Source organism: Panthera tigris, chromosome B1 (genome assembly GCF_018350195.1).
Source record: "Panthera tigris isolate Pti1 chromosome B1, P.tigris_Pti1_mat1.1, whole genome shotgun sequence".
Taxonomy (NCBI): Eukaryota; Metazoa; Chordata; class Mammalia; order Carnivora; family Felidae; genus Panthera; species Panthera tigris.
In genome coordinates, this window is record NC_056663.1 from 59623923 (window position 1) to 59648157 (window position 24235).

General features: G+C 42.6%; 1 protein-coding gene across 1 annotated transcript in view; it reads right to left on the bottom strand.

The window, feature by feature from the left end:
* Positions 1 to 23749, bottom strand: part of PALLD (palladin, cytoskeletal associated protein) — a 268198-nt gene extending 244449 nt beyond the window's left edge. The window contains exon 1 of the mRNA XM_042983655.1: positions 23494 to 23749. The gene's annotated coding sequence lies outside the window, so the exon portion shown is untranslated. The remainder of the gene's footprint in view (positions 1 to 23493) is intronic.
* Positions 23750 to 24235: the final 486 nt, after the last annotated feature.

The window sequence follows — 24235 nt, forward strand, 5'->3', positions numbered from 1 at the left end:
GTGAAATTAGGCCTTGTCTAAATTTACTAGAGTTATTTCATGCCTTCTTAGCTCAAAGGACAACAGCTAAATTTGTGTGGACAACAGATGTACTTTAACCTTCTGGTCAAAAAGAGACCAATAGACTGAGTTTTTGAAATTCAAAGCCCAGGAAGTGATAAAATGGCCTTTGAACCAAAACCAGACTCATGTCTACCAATTTTTTCCTCTCATAATCACTTTATCTCGTAAGAAGGAAAGATAAAATAGAGAGAGGAGTAAATGCATCTCAAATAAACCGAACTTCTAAAATGATTTTATCTTGTTTTGACCAGAAGAGGTAGCTTCTTCATATCTGGACTCAAGGAGCATGTAGGTGTTAATCAGTATCCCTAAGAAACAGCATAGAAGTGGGCAGGTAGAATCTGCACTAAGTATGTGTGCTGCTGAAGCTCTTAAAATCTTAGATTATGTCCAGTATTTTCCACGCTGGTGATGTAGTAGAAAGGGCCTAGGGGCCGGGAATATACAGTCCAGGATTCTGGTTTCACCTGGTCAACAGACCAGCTAAGCTGAATGAAATCCAGTTGTCCTCTCTTTTAGGGCTGGAGTTGATTTGTGAAATGTGAGGCATGAACTAGACCAGTGTTTCCTCAAATGTGTCCCAGAAAACTATTTCTGCAGCAAGTTAACAGATAGCATTGAAAAAGGGTCCTGTGGCACAATAGGTTTGTGGAGCAAGGAGTTAAACATCTGTCTTTACTATAGAACTTTCTAGAACTTTGACTATGCCAATATACACTAAATTTCCAAGAGAAAAACTGCAGGCATCATTCTCAATCTTATTTGACCATAGAACATATTTTGAGAATCACATTGAAAGATTAATGGTACATGGAACACATTTTGGAAAACACAGGGTTGAATTATCACTAAGATCCCTCTAACTCTACAATAGTGACACTGAATACCTGCCCTACACTTTACAACTACCTCTTCCAGTGCTCACGACAGGCATCAGTAACGAAGCAAAACTTCTTTCTCACTGGCCCCAGACTTAGTTCTGGAGTCCTCCAGCAGTGCTCTGGGCAACCACTACCAACCATTTAGACAGAGCTGGCACTTGAGTTGAAACATATTGGCCATGTCTGATTTAACAGTCTATGTTTACGTATTATTTTCTTAGATAGGAGTCAATGTGAAATGCTGACTGCTGGCTCTGACTGTTAACTCTAAGAATTTTTTTTTTTCTGTTTTGGACAAGCAGCCATTTTGCCATGGCACATGTCATTACTGGGCCCTCCCTCACCCCCCACCTTTGGAAAATGCTCAGGGTCAATGTACAATATGATGTCCAAATCAGGTCATTTCAAAGAATGAAACAGGCTACCATTATAATTACAGGAATCAATAGGAACATGGCTACTTTACTTCATTGCAAGAGCAACTCGAAAATGTGATTTTGGCTTTAGTGGATATTTTGACTCTGCAAATGTGATTCATCCCCATGAGTAGACAAAAGTAAACTTCACAGTCTATGAGGGGGAAAAAAGTTCCCACCTTCCTGTCACTCATTCACAAGTTCTTGTTACACCTGTTAAAAAACAGATTCATCCTTACCAGTCCTCTATGCGGGCAGACAAATAAGTAAGCATGACCTGACAAGTCATACTTCAAAGTTACCTATACTGTGAAAATTGGTACTGAATGTTTCCAAGCCTTCACAGCGTTGAGGGAAGAATGGATTAGAGAGAGAGCCCGAGAATGAGAAATTGCATACATAAAACAGCTAGAGGTGCACATTCAGCTATTCTGTTGTTACAGTTATGGCAGGTAATTACTAGCCATTGTTGTAACTTGGATTGCATTCCAAAGGAAATAAAATGGGAGATGTTTTATTAGACAATGCTGTCAGTCTTCTATGCTTTTGGAACCCATCCATGGAGATACAACGATTACCTCAGACTTACGAAACCCAGAAGGACTAAAACCAAAGTAAGGATAGGGAAATAAGACTTCTTGGTATCTTCAACTCGACATAAATACAGAAACCCATATAAAACAGTTGATGTATAGACCATTAGCAAGCCCAGTAGTTTTCTCTTTGCATGTGACAAGCAATTACATTGAATACAACTGTTCCCTCAAGAGTGGAACATTCTTCCCCCAAAGTACAGGAGGATCATCTATAATTTTTCCTAGTTTATCAGTACCTCCATTTCTTGCTTTAATCCCGCTGCCAGCTAACCATGATTAGGGGGAAGGGAGGAGAAAACAGGTGAAAGTGGGGACAGAAAATGAGTGGGAAATATCCCTCTTTCTGAAAAAGCTAGAACTTCAGAATTCCAAGGGCTTTGCTTCTCTCTCATCCCCTCTCCACAAGAGCTTTCAGCTAATACTGCACTGGTTGATAAGTCCCCATCAGCTGAACCAGGTTCAGCAGGCAAAGGTGGGCGCTTCAGCCTCTCAGATTTGGTGGACAATCTGGCTGAGGTGGAGGGGAGGCTTGGTGGCCTCCTCGCACAATGTTCTGACCCTAGTCTAATGGCGTTCAAGCCTGGCTAGCTAGCGTGGTCCCGTACGAACCACAAAACCAACACCAAAAACAGAGCATGCGAGCCAGCAAAGTTCAACCATACACTGGTCCCGTCAGTCCGTAACTACTTACAGAAACTGGTGTTCTTTCTTTTTCCAAGATTTTCCCAGCTAGCTCACATCAAAGCCACCCTCCTTTTCTAAGTGCTTTTCCCTTTTTCTTATTTTGTGTTCCTTCTAGAAGTCTACACTTGGAGGTCAGCTTTCCTAGAAGAACTGTAATAAATGAAGCATCCACCAAGCAGGGAACTGGGAATGAGACACTGAGGAGGTAGGTATAGAGGGAATTCCAGGGCTGGCACACAGCACTCACATGCCTGCACCAACTATCTTAACAGCGAATGTTTTCATCAAAGCGTTGAGCCACATTTTATACCCACACACACAGAAACCTGAATTAAACATCTGACGCGCTCCTGGAATCAAGTTCCTGAAAGAGTCACAAACACCCAGCAAACACTGCTGTGCAACTACCTTTCTGACTCTGATTCACACAGGTAATTCCCTAAATAGCATCTGTCCTACCCCCGTCAACTGGGATCAGATACATACTTGTGAGTCTGTAGAACGGTGAGCCATTTCCCAAGAAAGCTGTCTCCACTGCTTCCCCTTACATCCTGGGTGTGTGGAGCTGTGGCTGGAGCAGGGAGGGGCCTCAGGTGTGTGAGCAAGAGCAGGAAGTCAGGACTAATTATACTTTGTTTTATTTGGCTATTTGAATAACAAATAAACTGGCAGGTTTCATTTCAGTTGCTTTTTCAGAGCAAATGACCTCAGGCTGGCATTTCACTCCAATCGACTCTAAGTTTTCAAGTGTTAAAATTAATGTTATGATTAGATACAGACTTCAATCTTTTTCTTTGAAAAATATGGATTTTCGTGATGAAAAAAACCTCTTTGCTGATTAGAAGTTGAGCACCCACCTGGCTCCACTCCATTAGTCAGTGCTCACATCCTGCGTGCCCCAAAGCTACTTTGATGGCACAATACACAACTTTTAAAAATTGGCTTCAGAAGTACTTAAAGACTTGGCAAAAGACAAAACCAAACAAACCTCTAAAACTATTATGTGGTACAGGGTAAGGGGTGGGGGAGACTTTAGCATATTATATTTGCTAGTTAGAGGAAGTTATAATAGTTCCTTTGCTTGCATAGCAAATAAAAAATATGTGTTTTTGTAATTTTAAACTGTCCCTGATAATGGCTACATATGTTTGCTGTGGCTGAAAAGAACAGTATATTCAAAGTTTGCCTTGGGGAGCCTGGGAGGTGCAGTCAGTTAAGCGTCTGACTCTTGGTATTGGCTCAGGTCACGGTCTCACAGTTCTCGAGTTGGAGCCCCACATTGGACTCTGTGCTGATGGCATGGAGCCTCCTGGGGATTCTGTCTCTCCTTCTCTCTGTCTGCCCCCGCCCCCATCTTGTGCTCTCTCTCAAGGTAAATAAATAAACTTTAAAAAATTTTTAAAAATACTTTATCTTGTGGAGGATTTTAATTCTCAGAGTTCACTATGTGCATATCCAGACAGCTAGATAATACTACCTCCAACTCAGCTACTCCTTTCTTTGGGGGTCCTCAAGAATTGCTTGGGACAAGGAAGAGTTTTGGCCAACAGTTCACTCTTTCAAGCTGTGCACGTTAAGAGAAAGCCTTTCTACACTACCTTATCATTTTGGCAATTTGTGGATGTTGAGAAATTTCTAGCACAGTTACCCTGTGCTAGAAAAAGACAGAGGGAGTTCATGCTGTATGTAAATGCTGTTTCACATTCATAGTCTTTTCTCAATCCTCTTGGGCAAGAAAATCCTAGTGTCCCTCCAGATTTTAATATTCCATTGATTCATAGTTTCTCCAAGTTATCTGAAGGTAGGCTTAAAAAATGTGTCCAGGTACTGTGTTAAGTCAATGTTGAAGGATCTAAAGCAATTCCCTGAGGTTTCTTATGACTAAAATTACTCCACATGCCCAAAGATGGAATGGATTGGAATGAGTGGGTTCCCGGTCACTAGATATACTCAAGATGGAGGAAAATAGGTAGGAATCTTGTAGAGAGAATTCAAGAACCGAATGGCTGATTGATGGAGAGTCTACCACGATGACTGGTGCCATGATCTTTCTTTTAGCAAGCAACTGACAGCTGATGCATGAAAGTGGGACAAAACATCTAAGGCCTGGTGTGCTGAATACTAAAGACTGGCATAATCCTCTTAATTATGATGCACTTATTAGATTAGCCTAATTTAATCAAGGTAACTCTTGAAGTTTCCAGGGGCTTTTTAATTAGAATGGTTTATTGGGGATATATTAGCTGTTAAATGGAACTTATGTTCAGCACACAAAATGCTACATTTCCATGTTTGCAAATAGTCTGTCACAAAATATACTTTAAAAAACAATCAAGGCACCTGAGTGACTCAGTTTGTTAAGCCTCCCACTTCAGCTCAGGTTGTGATCTCACAGTTCGTGAGTTGCAGCCCTGTGTCAGGCTCTGTGCTGACAGCTCAGAGCTTGGAGATGGCTTCGGATTCTGTGTCTCCTCCTCTCTATGCTCCTCCCCCATTCATGCTCTCTCTCTCAAAAATAAACAGTAAAAAAATTTAACAAGAAAACAATTTCACACTTCGTACAAAAACCTGGGTCAATACAGGATATTGGACCATTTCTTCTAAAAGAAAGACTTCCTAAATTTAATCACCTTCATCGCTAACTTGCTTTGTATTAAACTTTCTACTTTCTCTTTGCTCAAGTTCACATTTTAGCCTTATTAACGTAGGACCTCTAACTTTCAAAATGTCTGTTAATCACATACTAAACTTCAAATCCAATGAGGTATAATTACATTTTTCAAAAGCACGTTTGAGAGCCTTAAAGGGATTTTTAAAATTTTGTCATTTAAAGACTGATTTTCATGAAATTTTGCAAATATATTCTGATAGTTTTCTGAAAATCCTCCCATTTCCTACCTTTTGATATCCTTTTGCATTTTTCAACACTCTTCTTGGAGAAGAATCACATACCACCCAAAGGGTGAAGATAAATCATGGTTTCTGCTGGGGACTGGCACTCACATAAAAATATCCGTTGGGAGAGGAAAGCACAGTTCTCTACAGAAGGAGATCTCTGCCACAGTCATGCTGTGTAGGACTCTTCACAGCCTCCGTCTGCTTCCTCAACATTTCCACCCTCAGACCCAAGCCTCTGGAGGGTGTGCCCGCCTTCCAGCTCCTGTGCTGTGTTTCGTCTGTCTCTGTCCCATCAGGTATGGTCTATTCTCAGTGTTGAGAAATAAAAACAAAACCAAAACAAAACACGAAAAAGAAAACCCACCCTTTAGCTAAAACCTGTGATTCTGTACAACCAGTTATTTACTTTTGTCCAAAAGCAACTCTCCTGAATAAGACGTAAAATGTGTATTTTTGCTCAATATACATAATATGCGGATATCCGATAATCCTGACCTCCCATTTTTCTCATTTATCCTCACATCCGTCACTGAGGTGGAGCTCAAATTCCTCCCTCTTTCCCCACCTCTTCTTCCCACAAAGAAAATATCCTATGATTTCTAAGTGACTAAGAATTGAAACACTAAATAGCTCTAAGAGTCTGGTGGCATTAGAGATTTTCTGGCCAGGAACTAAAGAGTTAATTTTGGACATTACAAAGAAAATGTTAAATCCGTTGCCAGGTCATTTACTGCAATGTTAAAAGCTAACAGAATGAGTTTGCCCAGCACCCTGGAGTCTAATAATGTAATTGTAACTAGTGCACGGAGAAGAGGGAATAGTCTTCTAACACTGCTTTAGAAGTGATTTATTGATCCCTACACAATAATTCTTCAGCGATTCACAGAACCAGAATTTATAGATTTATTCCCAACTTCAGGAAAAATTGACTTCACTCTTGAACCCTTTGCCTTCTTCCATCAATCTCTGAACTGCAATTAGCTAAGTTAAACTGTGATCCTGGAAAGGCATTCCCTCACCACCCACCCCCAACAAAATGTATACACTTTACGTAAAGGAGGAAAGAAAAGGATATTCAGACAGCATTACTATACACGTATGACTATGCAGAGTATGTATGCTTAGTGGAGGTGGGTGCAGGTGGTTTCCAAGTGGGAGCTCTATGAACATCTAAAAAGAAAAGGAATACATTTAAAACATGAGCTAAGGGGCGCCTGGGTGGCGCAGTCGGTTAAGCGTCCGACTTCAGCCAGGTCACGATCTCGCGGTCCGTGAGTTCGAGCCCCGCGTCAGGCTCTGGGCTGATGGCTCGGAGCCTGGAGCCTGTTTCCGGTTCTGTGTCTCCCTCTCTCTCTGCCCCTCCCCCGTTCATGCTCTGTCTCTCTCTGTCCCAAAAATAAATAAAAAAATGTTGAAAAAAAAAAAAAAATTAAAAAAAAAAAAAAAAAAAAAAACAAAAAAACATGAGCTAAGACTCCTGTATACGGAAAGCTGTTGAAACTAATGGGGAAATATGAACTGGTATGACCTTTCAAGAGAAGGATCTGGCAACACTAACATTTAGAGTACACATGCATTTGACCCAGCAGTTTTGTTTCTAGGAAGTTATGCTCTGCTATGCTCATACAAGGGCACAAAGACCCACGAAACACGGTTGTACAACAATGTTCATTTCCACACTTTGTAAGTAACAGAAAACACTCATCTTGCCCTAAATGTCCATCAGCGAGGAGAAAAGGAGCAAATCAATTATGGTATTCCACCCAGGGAAATAGTATGCAGCCTTCAAAAATAATGTCAGGTGAAGCTGTCAAAAAACATACTGTGTCTAGTAATGCCACAACGGTGTTTACCTGAAGAGTAAACTTCCGGAGAGTCTTATAAGAAACTTAAAACTCTGAAGTTATGTGGAGGGGAGGAATGAAGCAGAGGCAAGAGAGAGAAGTTTCACTTTTCATCTTGGAGCTTCCTGCAGGATTTTTTTTTTAACCATAAGCAAATATTACTTTATATATGCTAAACTAATTAAAATTACCAAAAAGAAACCTACAGAAAAGCATGAATTTGAAAAGCCATCTATGCACCATTTCATTTAAGTTTATTTTTGAGAAAGCGCATATGCACAAGTGGGGGAGGGGCAGAGAGAAAGAGAAGGAGACAGAATCCAAAACAGGTTCCAGGCTCTGTGCTGACAGCTCGAACCCACGAACCGTGAGATCATGACTTGAGCTGAAGTCAGAAGCCCAACCGACTGAGCCACCCAGGTGCCCCTATGCAGCATTTTAAAAGCTGAAAAAAAGGATACGCTTCTTAGGGCAATTGTGCTCTATTAAAAGATACTTGTATTACCACTTTATTATTCATTAACTACTAGGCTCTTTTAACCCCTATTTTATTTGCACCACCTCATAACGTTGTTAGGAAGATTAAACACAGCGATGCAGTTCTAACCTTTGGCTCGGGGCTTCATTCATTTTACTCAAAAGGTTAGCCAGTTATTCCTTACAAAAGCTAAGGGAAGGGTACATTGTGGGGGCACAGAAAGCAAATTAAGTCTCGGGATGTATTCAATTACTTACTAGTCTTTCATTTTTGTTCCTTTTGTTCCTATTCGAGAGCTCCTCCACTTGATCTGGGTTATAAATATGTTTGTAACATGTGCCCTTATTCCTTTGTCTGTCCAGGAAGGTTCCCCCTGCTATGAGAGCCACTGTGCCTTCTAAAGCCATAGTCACGCTAAGAATTAAATGGACTTGATTAAAGAAAACAAATGTTGGCATATTGTCCTATACACTTAAGTATTTAATCCTAAAACTCGATCTATTAATGCAAAAAGATGTTAAAAAAAAAAAAAAACAAATTCACACCAGCCAGGGATTATCTCATCTTGCTTCAGACAGTGGGTGAAAAATATCACAGTGTATCACAAATTAGGATCTGTAGAATGTGACATGTTAGGGTTGTATTCTGTTGTGTTTCCTTAACGACCAAGCAACAGCTTATAGGAAAGTTCTTGGCTCTGCTGAGTCAGTGTCCCAACAACAAAATGCCTTTTAAACTATGAAGTGATTCTTGCAGAGGTCAAATGAATCAAAGTTCCATCCCTCAAGCATCCTCTGGGTTGGAACCTGAAAATCTTGCTGGAAGAAGAGAGAAGCTAATTGAGAGAAGCTAAAATGAAGACCTGGCTACACAGGAAAGGACCAGATGTGCCTACACACATGTAGCTTTTACTCCAGATGGGGAGAGACACAATAATCACTTAAATTATCACGTAAGTAATTTCAGATAGGGCAATGCCATGAAAAAAACAAAACACAGTGGGAATGATCAGAGCTACATTTGGTAGGGTAGTTATGGAAGAGAGTGAGGTCATTTCATACTACCCCGCTACAGTGTTTTTCACCAAGATTGTGTAAGGAAAAAGATACCAGCACATAAAAAGAACATTCATGAAGAGACCTTGAAAGCAGATACTTGATGCAAAAGTATTCACGCCAAGACATTCTCCATTAATGAGCATCATGTCACCTATCTCCAAAGGGGCTCCTTTCCCTCGTTGGATTTATTAGGACTAACTGGCAAATCTCTCACCTTCTGGGCAAACAGAACTTACACTTTCCTGAAAGCATTCTCTCATATTAATTTATACCCATAAGGACCAAAAACTTTTCACTTAGATAACTTAATACAGAATTCGAGTCCCTCTCTACAGTGAAACGGCCCATTTTCTCCCACCCTTATGCCACAGAATTCTAATTTTTCTCTCTCAGACTGTAAAACAGCTGTTTCTAATGCATATGGACAGATTTCAAGTTTAAGCTATTACATTGTGAGCATTTCTCTAGTAGTTTTTACAAACTGTTGAGCATTCTCCTCTGTCTTAAATGTTGGGGGGGGGGGGAGCAGGGGGACTCTGGTGAATGGGAAAAGAAGAAAAGTAGCTTATAGGATTCTTGGTTAAGGACCACCTCTGGTACTCTCTGGAGCACATTAGCTCTTTAGAAGAAGCAGACAAACCAAAAAAACAAAAAAACAAAACAAAACAAAACAACAACAACAACCACCCACACACCAGGATAGAATTCATGTCAAGGCCCCAGAGAATGGCCTTAATGACCTGAAAGGGGAAGAGCAAAGAGGGTAATGATTGTGCCTGGTTCTAAGTGTACAAGTTGAATAAATAAGGAAAATAATGTAATTTTTTTTTTAGAAAAGTGCTAAACGCATGAAAGTTCCTTAATCTGAGGGGTACACTGGAATACATGGAGGGGCCTCTGAAAACCCGCGGGGTTTTTTCCCCAACTGCTTCTGAGGGTATGTGCCACTGTCCCATGCTCACGAGGTCGTTCACACACAAGCATATTATTGTTGGGGTTGACTGTTAAGATATGCCTCCACAGCAGCCTTAGAAAACCTCTTTTTCTTTCAATATTATAATAACTAATCCTGATCTCTGAAGAAAAAAATATATTCCATTGTAATAATGGGGCCAGAATATCTCTATATATTTTGCACTGTAGTCAATGCAGTCTGCCAAACCTTTCCAAAGAACCTAACCAAGCTAGCCAGATCCTTCTAAAATTTTAGATGTCAGAGAAAAGAATTCTGATCTTTACTTTTCAGGACTTCTAGGTTTAAAAGGCTACTGAAATGTTCAAGCCTTTTCATATTTGATGATACCGTTTGAAGCTAGTTGCAGAAAGGAACACGAGAGAGAATCCTATCTTCTTGAGTGGTGGACCTTTCACAGTTTCGTTGTTTCTCAAACTGTTCTTGCTATGCAAACTGAGGGCAGGCCAGGTTTTCACAATATTTTATGCATAAGTATCGTTTAATGTGTTATTTACATAAATGCCTTAATTGTTTTAGTTTTAAGGACTGAGATCCTATGGTATGTGTACCACTATGTAGAGAAGTTATCTGTATTTTTAAACCGTATTGTTACCAGAAAAGTATAAAGGTTATGTGTCGTTAAGTGCTGAATTCCTGAGTGATGAGACTTACGTAGGTATCCTGATCTTCTGAGACTTCATAATGAAAGATATCATGGCGGAGATGCTATTTATTTTGTGGCAACGGGAAATAGGCTGTTTCTATAATCACTGCTTGGAGCCATGGAAATTAATCTTATGCCACTTCTATCAAGGGGAAACCAGAGGCCTTAAGCTATGTGGTGGCGGTGGGCCAGATCTTGATTCATTCTTGGAAGCCTCCTATACACCATTTCACAAGTGATACCTGGAGACCACTTTAAGTAGATTTCATTTTGGTGTTAGCATTGGTTCTGCAGAGAATAACGTTTCAGGGGTGGGTGGTAAAGTTGTAAATAGGGACTGATGGCCTGCTATCTCCAAAATTACAGAGCTGTGTGCTCTCACACACTTGTCAAAACTTGGCAACAGAGCCCTGGGCTTGGCCCAGATGGGGACTGGAGTCCTGCTGTGGAAGCAGATCGCTGGTGGCCCCTGAGTCACCTGCACTGGTACCAAAGGGAATTCAGCATCAGCATTCTGCTCCGTGGGTCCTAACTTAGAATACCACCTCTCAGCTCTCCTCAAGGAAGCCCCTTGGTGATGGTACACAGGAGGTCGAGTGGGGGCAGCGGGGGGGGGGGGGGGAGGGGTGCTGGCTTGTGACCAGGGACCCTGGCCCTTCTTCTTCCCAAGTCTGTATGGGAAGGTTGAGATGCCTGCAGGCAGGGAGAGGTTGTGGATGACCTAGGATCTGCTGAGGTGAAGCTACATGCCGCCGTCCCTTGAACAACAGCCAGGAGACCACTTTGTCACCTGGTGATGAAGTTGGCTTCCTGCCCCAGTTTCTTCTTAGAATAGCAAATAATATACAAGGCTCAGCATCCCTGTGAGGTCGTCTCCTAGTTTTTAATAATTCCTTGTATTTATTTAGTGCCTTTTCCTCTCCCAAGAGCTAACTGTAAGAGTTTTCCATATGTTACTTCAATAATCCTCATTACAGCCCCGTGCCTGAGCTGGTTAGAAAACGGTGCTAATGGGGCCAAGGTCAGCACTCAGCCTCTCACGAGCCCCCTGTGAGCAGCCCCATTTGCACTGAGAAAATCTGTTTCATGGCCTCACCCTGCACAGCTAACCATAACCAATTATTTTAAAAAGCTTACAAGGGGCCACAAAGATAACAGGTAATAATAACGACATTTAATGAGTGCTCACCCTGTGCCAGTTATTTTCTAAGTGCTTATTATATATTAACTAATTCAACTCTCCCAAAAACTCCTTGAGCAAAGTGCCCATTGTTAGACCCATTTTAAGGAAGAGGAAATGGAGGCCTAGGGAATTAAGTAACTTGCCCACGGCCACACAGGAAATGGCAGAACACAGATTTCAACTTCATTAGTCTCCTTAAAGGGATCATTCTCTTAACCACTACTCAATACTGCCTCCGTATAAGCAACATTGTGGATGGCACAACTCAGGACACAAATTCCTTATCATATCAGTATATTAAACACAACTCAGTAATACAGACTACAAGGGCGTAGAGGAAAGGGACACAGCTAACATTTAAAGGTCAGTAGTCATAACACCCCTCTGGTGCCGTGCTATGCACATCACAGGCATTGTCTCATTTTAATCTTTACAACACTTAGAGATAGGTACTCCTGCCTCCATTTTACAGATCAGGATACAGAGGATCAGAGACACTAATTTGAATACTGATTTTTAGTTGGAAGAGCCAGAATTAGAAAAGAAATACGTCTGCCTCTAATGCATATGCTATTCCCACAGAACTTCAGGTGGCACTCTCAATTTACATAAAGGAAACAACTGTGAGTGAATAAGAAATAGAGGTCTAGAGCTGAAGAGAGCTATCATGAGCTATGGTATCCAGGATTAGAACCACGCTTTTGGACTTCTATTGCTGGGTCCTCTTTCCTGCAACTATCAAAAGCCTATTTCTTCTAGCCCTACTCATATACCACAGCCAAACAGAAAATGTGAACCCCTATGGCCATGGAAGCCGATTTGTTTATTGCAGGGTATTCAATGATGTAGCCTATCTAAACCCTTGGGACAGTCAAAGCTCAACAAATGTTGAGGAGATGTCAACATCCAAAGAGCTCCTATCACTTGAAGCAAATGGGAGTAACTACTTAACTATTTTCCTCTGTGGAAGCACCAAATGGCTTTTTAAGTTTTATTTGAGAGCGAGCGAGCAGGGAAGGGGCAAAGGGAGAGGAAGAGAGAGGGAATCCTAAGCAGCCTCTGCACTGCCAGCACAAAGCCCCATGAGGGGCCCGGACCCACGAACTGCGAGATCATGACCTGAGCCAAAGTCAGACGCTTAACCAATGGGCCACCCAGGTGCCCTACCAAATGGCTTTGAAAGAATGGCCTCCAGATAACATGGGCTCTGGCATCAGTCACACCTAAGTTAGAACCATGGCTCTTGTCATTTCCTCCTTGAGTTTGGGTGAGGTACTTAGCCTCTCCGAAACGGTTTCCTCATCTGGAAAATGGGGACAATAATTGTACTTACGACATGGAATTACTAGATTAAAGGAGAAACTAAATGGAAAGAAGCTCCCAATCAGACCTTAGTAAAGGCTAACTTATTAAAGTGAAGATCTTCATGAGAAACTACAATATAAAACTCGGCTTTTATTTCCCAGTGTTCGCAAGATCACCCGCAACCTAGAAATGGGAGCTCACTTGTGTTGTCACTCTGCTGCTTCAGACACTTGTAACCAAGTCTTCTTTCCTAAAAGAGTTCATCAGTGGAGGGAAATTTTTCTTTTTCAGCAGATAAAGTTTCAAAGTACATGGGCAGGGCGTGCTGGTGCCCTGACGAACAGCTCAGTAGCTATCCGTATTGGTAGTAATAACCAGCACGTGTGTATTAGAAATTGTCCACGGAATATTGTGCACTCACAGTAAGACAAATAGCAAGACCTTAAGCGGGGCTATTCTGGCTAGTGCACCGTGGTAACTGATGATGCTACAATATCAGTTTCTGGATCAGCTTACGCAAAGGAAGAAAACCCCCAACTGCTTCCTGTGTATTATCCTCGAGTCAGACAATGCAATCTGGATATGAATTCCACCTGAAAGTAATACTTCCAATGTGGTTAGCAAACCAGACTGTTTTTCCTTTTCAGTTTAACTTGACCTAATTAAGGATGGGGGTAGAATTTTGCCACAATACGCAGAGACCCTTTACCAAGTCATTTAACATTAGTCTTATTCCATAATTTGCCAAGTTATAACACAAGGTAATGGGATATTTCGGCAAAACCTCAGCTTTTATGTATGGACAATAATCCTAAGGCTCTAAGCCCAGGCTCCAAAAAGGCTTCAAGCATCCCTCTCCCTCCAGCACCAAATATTCTGCTATAATCTCAAAGAGCTCTCACATCTACTAAACATAAGGCAAGGTATACATCTGACAATCACTCAGGAGGTTTATGTTCAGAAATTTTTCTTCAGGGTGTCACAAGATAGCAGAGATCAAGATGGAGAAAAAAACACATTTCTTTGCACTGTGTCATCTGCTGTCAAAGTAGATTATTTCCTGCCCTCACTATCACAATCTGGATACATTTCTTAAAAAGTGTGGGGAGAGTCAAGCCTGTAGAGTAGAAGATGCCCACTCTTGAAAAGGGGAAGACAGAAGAGGCAGTGAGTGGAACATCTATCAAGAGCAGGAATCCAGTTGGGTTCCACATAAATTTTCAACCACTGTTAGTCTGCTTTGACCCCAGAAACATTTTTCTTCAGGAGTGGACTTCCTCCTCAATAAATCAAGAATTTTATATATTACATATAATAGTTCAAGAATCTAGCCAGGGATCTCTCATAGGTTTGGGGAGCCTGAAAGACTCAAGTAACTTGTACACAGTAGGACTCAGTATTGATAATTCAATAAACACATAATCCCGAGACTGGGAAATGGCACCATGCATAACCATCCTGGATGTGCTAATCAGTGAAAGGTAGGTAATAAGACACAACCCATGAAAAGGAGTCAGCACAGTGCTGTGTTGGGGGTGTTCAATCAATGCTGATTGTATCACCCATTCCCTAACCTACAGGAGTAGCTGGGTTTTCAAGTAAAAAAGAATTGTGAGCTTTATTGGGTGGTAGGAATGTAAGAACCACAGTGTCTCTAAGGGGGCTGGCTGTGAATCTTTCCCCTAGAAAAGAGATGCCCAGCTAGGGTACAGGTGATTAGAAGGTTCCCCAGATAAAGACCTCCTGGGGAGTTATCAGATTCCCTCTCAAGATTTAGTGTTCAAGTCTATTATATGGTCGCGCCTGGAAAGACCTCAGGGAGATATGCTTTCTGATCTGGAGCCGTAGAGAATGACAAAACCAGGGGCCAGAGGTTACCAAGAGCTGAGTGGGGAGTCAAGACAGATCACTTGGAGGAAGGAAAGTTAAACAGGTTGGCAAAGTGAAGGGGTCAAAGGCAGGACCGAATAAGAGCTGGGTAGCAGGTTCTGAGAGCCACAGCCATGGGTCCAGGGTGCCTTCTTGAGCAACTATCTCATTAGGAGAGGTCTGTGGCTGGTTTTCATGCAAGAGCTTTGTCACAGTACAAAGGCAGATCTGATGCATTTAAAGATTCTGTTCTAGAAAGTGTAGTTTAAGAGAGGGCTTATTCAAATATAATCTACTGACACTTGCCCTCAGAACCCTCTGAAGTGTCACTTAAAATGTAGATTCCAAGATTCTACTCAGTCTTCATGAATCAACAGGACTTGGAAAGAGGGCCCCAGAATCTGCATTTTTGTAAGCATTTCTCCACCCTATCCACTCAAGATCTTTAAGAATTCTAAGCTTTTAAAAACACTAAAATATGGTAAAGTGTAAGAATATGTTTAATTTATTTTTGAGAGACAGAGAGAAAGCGTGAGCAGGAGGGGCAGAGAGAGAATACTATCAGGCTGTATACAATCAGCACAGAGCCTGATGTGAGGCCTGAACTCACAAACTGGAAGACAATGACCTGAGCTGAAACCAAGAGTCAGATACTTAACTGACTGAACCACCCAGACACCCCAAAGCATAAGGAATTTAAGGACAGCAATCTTGAGTTCTAATCTTGGTTGTGTGATCTTGGGAGTCACTTGACTCTATTGGGACTTTGTCTCTTCATCTGTGAAACACAGATAATGTATTTCTTCAGAGGAGTTGCTTAAGTCGATGGAGATCAATGTAGTCTGTGAAGGCAAATGTTTGTAATTATCACATTTCTGAGCCAAAGTGAAATCTTGGAGACCCCTGCCATTGTACCTAGGACAGATCTGGGTTTGGTTAGTTATCTCTGAATTGGCCAGTGTTTTGGCCTTAGCTAGGTGTCCCCTGGAAGGCTCTCCAATGGAAGTGCTTACCATAGCCAGCACTTAAAAACTGTCTGATGGTTTGCGGGCCTGGTGTTGGGAGGCAGACTGCTTGCTTTTCAGATCCTGGAGTCATGAGGGAGAAGTGCTTTGAGCAGCCAGAAGTCTCAGGGGTCTGCTTCTCAGGGGTGAATTCCAGGGACATTTAATGTGCTAAGCTACTGGGGACAGTAGCTGGGTTAAGAATTAAGCAGTAGGATAGGATCAGAATCCCAAATGAGTTCATGAATTGGAGAAGTAATCAAGAACAAATGAAAAAAAAAAAAACACTCAATAGGAAAAGCTCTGAATAATACTTTGAGGAAATGATTATCACAAACACAGGCTAAGAAATGTCCAGCCAAATGAGGATAATAAGCTGAAAATGATCCAGTGAGGTCCGGCTGTCACTTAAAACATGAACATGAAAGCTGGCTGCACTAACTGAAGCACAGTTTGAAGGAACTGTGAGGTAATCGTCACTTTATCATACCTTTATGAGACTTCTTTGTCCAGTTCTGGACTTCACAGCTTGAGAGGCATGGAGTCCTTGGACATAGTTCAACAGATAGAAATAAAGATGATGAAATTGTTGGAGAACAAGAACTATGAGAAAAAGCAAAAAGATCTGGTATTATTTAACCTAGGGAAAGAAAGCTAAGGGGAGACTTAACTCTTCCCATCCATGAATTACAGTTGAGAGTGATCAACTGTTCTTTGTATCCTGTTGAGGAGTAAACAGGCTTAAGTTCAGCAGAAGGGATGCATGTTGCAGAAAGGAAAACTGTTCTTGTGTTGAATGTTAAGGGTCTGAACAGGCTTTTGTAGCAAAAGAAAGACTTATTTCCAAACACTGACCAAAGGGCCACACCAGACTACGGTAGGTGGATGTGACAAAATGCTAATTTACACTATTTCTAAAGTTGGGAGGAAGGATAATATTGACTAGATTTGGCATCAGCCATGGCTCTGGCCCAGAGCTACGATTTGGTGCTGGCAATTCTCTGGGCCTCAGTTTCCGTTTTTTGTTTTTTGTTTTCTTTTTTAAACACTTATTCTTGAGAGAACATGCGCGCACGCGCACTCACACAAGTGGGGAGGGGCAGAGAGGGAGACGCAGAATCTGAAGCAGGCTCCAGGCTCTGAGTTGTCAGCACAGAGCCCGATGTGGGGTGCCAACTCACAAACCGTGAGATCATGACCTGCGCTGAGGTTGGATGCTTAACTGACTGAGCCACCCAGGCGCCCCTGGTTTCCACATTTATAAGATGACCTCCATTGCTTTCTTTCTCAGCTCTCAAAATTCATTCTGTGATGTTCTAGAGTAATGTGGTAGCTGTATTTAACAGGTTAAGGTTTTCTTTCCAATGGAGTGAAAACAGTAAGCCTGCTGAGGGGGTGGGCATTTGATCTGGACTTGACGGGCCCATGTCATGGGTTGGGGCAAACTGTAGAGAGCTACAAGGTCTTTATGGGGGAGTATCTGGTTCTGAGAGAAAGCTGAAAAGAAGGCAGGATACTCCTGAGGAAGAATATTGCCTGGAGCAGGAGGAGAACATAGGGGTTCCCTACAGGCTACCTAGGAATAAGAAGATATAAAGGACAAAAGACCATGGGGCATGAATCAGGATAAGCTGGTGAAGATGAAGCCTTAGCTAAGGGATCCAGCCAAGCCTAAGGAACTGATCTAGAGTCAACTACTGAGGAGGCCAGTCAAGCAACTGCCTGATCAACGCAACCTGAAACCAAGAACACTGGTTCTGTATTTGGGTAGCGAAGTCCTCAGTTCTCAAGGTCTGAAAGCACATTGGCTTTAGAGCCAAACAGACTTGGTTTCCATTTTACCTCTGTTATTTATTGGCCATGTGATCTTGGGCAAGATGCTTCATTTTGTTAGAACATAATTTCCAGATAATAAAACGGGGATAAAAGGTCTACTTTATAATATTTTGGTGAAGATTAAATACATGATCACATTCCTGACACATAGCAAGTATGGAAAAACTGCTGTAATTCTGACTTGGGCCTGGGAATGGAATTAAGGCAGAATAAAAAGAAACTTCAGTGACCTCACGATTTACGGAAAGGGCCTGACACTACCACCACTACTCATGATCCAAACTAACTTTCACAGCATGTTTTCCTATGTTCCTCCATCGATCCTCAGGAATAGTTACCTTTAACGTAGGTATTATTACTACCCCATTTCAAAGATAAGAAATTAAGGCTTAGAGTAGATAATGCCTTATCCAAGCTCAATCTGTAAGTTGTGGACTTGTGGTAGTCACTTAACTCTTCTGGCTCCAAAGTCATCGCTTCCCCCCCCACTGCCCCACCCCCACTAACATCTACTTCATGGGAGAGAAACAGGAAGAACACTGAGAAACCAAGGAGTGTTTTTATTATAATCAAGTTAGCGGAGTAATGGAAGCCAGGATTTGTAATCTGGTCTGATTGCTGGTAGTTGCCCATTGACAGTTCACGGTCTTTGAAAGGCTGCCAGACCCTACCTGGAGCTCCAGCATGCAGAGAACAGTGCTGTGAAGAAAGGGAGACACTGAGGTAAAGGTCTCAACTCATAGGTTCAAGGGTACCACCTTTCCAGAGAATGTTCTTCTCCCATCCCTATTCTTCTGCCAACCCCACCAATACAAGCGAAGTCAGAACTAGATCAGCACAGCTTTCTGTTGGTCACATTTACTGAATGAAGAAGATTCTTCTGTTTGTATCTTTAAATAGAACCATTACTGATTTGAAGTCACTCTGTCTCCAGGAGCCCTTAATAAACTTTAAGATCATTACTGAGTCACCTAGCTCTTTCTTCCTCTTAGCAGAGTAACCACGTCTCTGATCTCTCCTTACAGAATTCCTTGCCAACCAGCGAAGCACGCCTGTGACTCTGATCTCTTACTTTAGACATCAATCCCAGGACTGGACATTCACTTCTAGTGAGGCAAGCACTGCTGCTGATCCTAGAGAGGGCTTTCCCCATGAGGCATTGACATTGTAGCTCCTTTTTCCTTTCTTACCCCAGAAGGCACTCAGATACCTTCCAGGGCCCCTTCCTGTTCTGGGTTAAAACACACATACATACCACCACCACCAACACAAAAAAACAAACCAAAGATCTGACATTTTCTTCTCAAAATAGTTTAGACAGTGTCCTCCTGGAAGCAAGGAGTATGACTAAGTGATTTCTTAAAGTCCCTTCCAGCCCGTGATTCACCATAGAATTTTAAGCTGGAATGGACCATTATATTCTGGGCCAAAGGCCTCATTTTTGTAAATAACGAGAGTGAGGTCCATAGAGGTTAAGAGTTGTGGAAGCTGCTTGCTACAGTGGAAAGAGCGAGCATTTGAAGTTAGAAGTTTTGGATGTGAGGTCAAACTTTACCAGTCACATGCTACGTGACCTTGAGCAAGTCATTAACTTCTAGAGATTCAGTTCCCACAGCTGTAAAACGCAAGGAACACTACCTACCCTACCTGCTTCCCAGTGTTGTTCTGAGCATCTTATGACATCACGTTTATGAAGGACACGATAAACGTGACCAAGCAGCTTTATCTAGGTGTTGCACTCATACGGTGGCAAAAGGAGGACCCTCAATTCCAGTGTAGTTCCATACCCTTCAAACAATACCACCTTCTTGACCTTTCTCCAATTCTCCAATTATAAGAGTTTCTCATAAGCCACCACACCAATTTGATCTCCATACATTTTCCTTTTAAACCCTGGATAGGCACAGACTCAAACCGTGGAAATCCAGACTGGCACGGATGGCTTATAGGCCAGCAACTCTGAAGGCTTTTGGGGGGATGCCTCAAGCAGCCTTCCATTACATCACAGTTATGGCCCTCAGACCCTGGACTGACAGCTTCCAAGGGACTGGGGACATTCATGAGCTACCTTTCCCTGCAGTTTTGCTAGCCAGTTTCATAGAGATGGCTACTGGATAGTTTGTAATGGGCTCTCAGGCTATAGTATGTACCCTGAAGACTGAGGTAGAATGAGCCACAAAGTGAAATGATAAGTACCTGAAGTTCATGCTGGACAGAGATTCAGGAACTTGTTCGGTGGAAATAGGGGACTTACTGTGCCAATTTGTGTCCACAGAGGAGAAGCAGGAGATGGTAGCTTAGTTTTACAAAGGAAGTGTGGACCTAAGGGTTATGTAGTCCCATGGATGACTAAGAGACATGGTCACTAGGCTCTGAGTTCTATCATCACTATTAGTGCACTGGAAATAATCGACTCCATTTTATTTGGTCCCATTATCAATCACAGGGAATGAGTCCCCAGTTATAAAAATCAGCTCTCCTACTCATCAAGAGATATACATGCCCTGCCAGTACTGAGATTCTGTGCTCCCTCTGCTACCATGGGGTGGACTGACCACATGTCCTTCTTAACTGATGCCTCCCCAAGAGTCACATGGCATAACTTTCTTCAGTTACTGAAGAGACTCCAGTCTCTTCTCCAACAATGGTCTTTGGCTCTTGAAGAATGCAATGGAGAAATCCAACTTTTACTGTTTTCTTAGGCATAGAAAAGGTTTCAAACTTTCAGAAAAAATGGTGAGATCAAGCCTACAATAAATAGAAAGTATACTTCTTTGCTCTAGGCAATAAAAAAGAAAAATGGGGGGGGGGGAGAGACACTGTGAGCCAGTTCAGCCAACAATTTCCATGTTAAAAAAAAAAGTTCAAGTTGGAGCCATGTGGTCTCAATAAAGTAGTAAAATATATTTTCTTTACCCTACACTTCATGTGCCCATAACCTTCCTTTTAAATCATCTCTAACCAGCCCCAAATCACTCTGACCGCAAATCATTTGGTGGCTTTGGTCTCCAGGCAATGGAATGTGCTGGAGTAGACGGGGAGTCGCTACCAAGAGTGCTCAGAGGGAGCTTCCACTCCCTTTGCTCAGGCACACAGACCCCAGCAAAGCCCTGAAAGGGTTCCGCGCTGAGATAGCACATGACATCATAGCTCAATCATTCAGGAAAAAACTGCAAGGGCTGCAGAATAGCACAACATGCCACAAACCACAGTGGGCAGATAAAGCCGAAGAACAGCTTTTCTTATGAAAACATTCACGAATACCACAGGCAGCTGGCAGAGACGCGTTTAATTACATTTACAGAAACCCATTGTATCCATCAACCCCACCATCTTTGGAGCTGACCAACAAATGGGAAGGTCGCTGAAGCCCGTCTTCAAAATGAGAAAGCCAGGAGGGCCTGAAGTTTAGGTCACCGCATTTCATAATGTGTATTACAACTAGATTTGACCCAGCTGTAAAATCGTTTGATAGGCTTTGAAAGCGTTTCCAAGTGAACTAGACCTTAATAGTAACCTATCTTTAAATTTAAAGCTGGAGGTTAAGAGCAGCCGAAGGTGTGAGAAATCAATTATTCAATTCATGATTAATTTAAGAGACACCGAGCTTGTCCTGGGCATAAACAAAGCTCAAACGACTGCCATCTGCCATCACATCAGAGGACCCAGCCTTGTATTTTGTAAGTGCCATTGGAACTTTTGTTTATTTATTTTTTTTTTTTTAAAGGAACTGCTCAAAGAGTTAAGTCTATAGACTTTGAAGGGATGGTAAATGGATTGGGGGTGCCCTCGGGCATCTCAGAGAAACAAAGTTCAGCATGCACTGGTAAAGTATGATTAAAGCTCAAGAGAAAAAAAAACTGTCCAAATAAAATGCTTTAAAAGGAGTACTTAAGCATCATCTTACAATAATCTCTAAAGTAAGAGTTTTAAAGGAGACTGCGGAATCTGTGTGAGACAAGAGAGATATGCCTGAAAAGCCCCATGGACTTTTCTAATTTTAGCCCCAGAGAGCTATCATTGCTGCTAATTCTAGTCTGTGATTTCACCTATAAGAATGGAGATTTTCAATAGCAAAAAGAAAAGACCCAGCAAAAACCGCACAACAAATAAACAACAAATGAAAACACTATGATGATCAAAGTAGGTCTCGTCCCTAAAGGAACAATGAAAAATTATATAGTAGCTAGTGACCACTAATGTCTAATAGCCATAATCTTTTCAGAAAGATGGTATTTTATAGCCTGGTATCATATCTGGCAGTAATCTTTTTCATCAGACACCCAAGGATAACTTTCCATTTCAGTTGGGGGGTGCACGGGAGATGAAAGCTCAAATGCATGCTCATAGTATGTTCTGTTCCTGTAATGGTCGGAGAAAATTCGAGGCTCTTGGGTTACTGAAAATAACCTGTTTGCCATTATGTGTGCAATTATAAGCTAGGACCTGCTTTTTTAAAATTGCTGGTTTCAGCAGAGATTTCCCATGGATTTATCAGCAACAGAAATAAACAAGCATTCCACCGAGCTCCACTTGGAAGTGTGAGAAGGGCTATTGAAAGTCTTTTTCATCATGTGGACAAGAATTCAACTTAACCTACCAGGATGTTAAACTGCATTCCAGTATCCTGAAGACTTTCTTCATCCTCTGAAAACTGAAAACGAACTTCATCCCCCTTCCCAGGTGGTCCTCCTCCCTGGCCCTTGCCACAAAACACATCACCTATCTCTTTCATCAGTAGTCTGTCTGTCAAGTGAGAGGTGACTTCAGCATCCCTGGAAAGCACTGGTGTCAGGCAGGGTCTTTATGTTCATACTGCAGGTAGACTGGGGGAAATCTCTTTGCAAAGGTCACGCTGGTGACCTGTGGATTAGCAAATTTCAAGACTTCTCCAAAATTGAATATTTCTAAAACTGCAACAGCAATGCTTTCCACAAAAACCACTGTAGAATTGTCAGTTTTTCACTTTAGTCTTTCCATGGTAGACAAGCCATCAGGAATGCATTCCTCCTTATTGTATTCTGCCTGCCACTTGTTCCCCCAAGAACCACGGCCAACCGAATGCTAACGAAGGGGACCCCATCCAAAGGGATTCCAGGAGGAGAACGAGAGAATGAAAACGTAGCATTTGATTTTGTTAGACAAAAGTCTGCAATCAAGTGAAACCCAAGAAAACAAACAAACAAACTTTCAGGCAACTGAAAAGCAACAGGTGTGAAAACGCCCAAACTTCTCATGGGAAAAAACACCAAACCCTTCCGTTGAAGTGTTTCCAGCTAAAATTCATTCAGCAACTGATCAGCGATTAGAGGCTGTCCTACTGCTCCCTGTGTGAAAGTTTTTCTTCTACTTCAACCAGGGATGGAACCGATTACAAAGAAACTAGAAGGAATACAAACTCGGCGCAAGTCGCTCCAGGCATATAAACGCCTGAAAGAGAAGCTTCTCTCAAAGTATCATTTTTTTTTAAATGAATAAAGGCGGGGGGGGGGGAATTCCACCCCGCGCCTCCAGCCCCTCCCCCACCCCAACTCTAACAACAGAGAAGTCGCGCGCGGAGCTGGACCCACCACCCCCGCCTCCTAAGAACGATCCCGGGAAGAATTAGGAAAACCGTGGCGAAAGACGGTCTTCCGAGCCCACGACGAGCAAACACCCACAACAGTACGTTTCACTGAAGTACCTGCCCTCCACTGCGGGGAAACGCTGCCAAGCAATATTTCCTGCCCTTCTACATGGTATTTAATGCTCTCACTTACCAGTTGAGCAGGAGACACGCTCTGCCCCCTGAAAAAAGCTCCCCTCGGGGGTCTTTCAGATCTCAGCTATTCCCAGCTTGCAACTTCGGGGCTCGGAATTCAGCCTAGCTTGCTGAATACAACGGAGAAAATGAACGGGCAGCCGAGCCGCCCACAGCCCGGCCCCTCGCAGGCTGCGAGGAAGACGTCTCGGCGTGCCGGGGCTCCCGGGAAGCCTCCCAGCGGCCAGGCCCTCGCGAGCAGGCTGGATGCGAGGCGGGCCGACTGCAGCCGCGCCGAGTGCGCCGCGTCTCGCCGAGGGGCCGCGTGTGCGCCGTGCGCGTGTGGCAGAGAGGGGGCTGCTGGGGAGGGGGAGAGGGTGTGTCCTGGCGAGGAATGCCGCTCACTTCCACAAATAACCCTGAGCGGGGACGCGAGGCGATCAGCTCCTCTCGCTCCAAGCCCTTATCACGCTTAGGAAGGCTTTGACTTTGGTCGGGGATTGCAATCACCGGTGGAGAGGGTAATAAGCAAGTTCCACCCACGGTTTCTAAAGCCCGTTCAGCTGCGGTTTGAAGCATTTCCCAAAGACCTCGTTCCTATAGTCAACACCGCGTCTCTGAACACACCTTGGGGGGAAATCCAGGTGGTAACTAGTAGTGTATTTGTAGTAGTTATAAAAGAAATCAATTCCTATCTTGCTCTTCCTTATGTACCTACCCTTTCACGCAGGGGGTACCTCTCAATTACATTCTCCATCTAC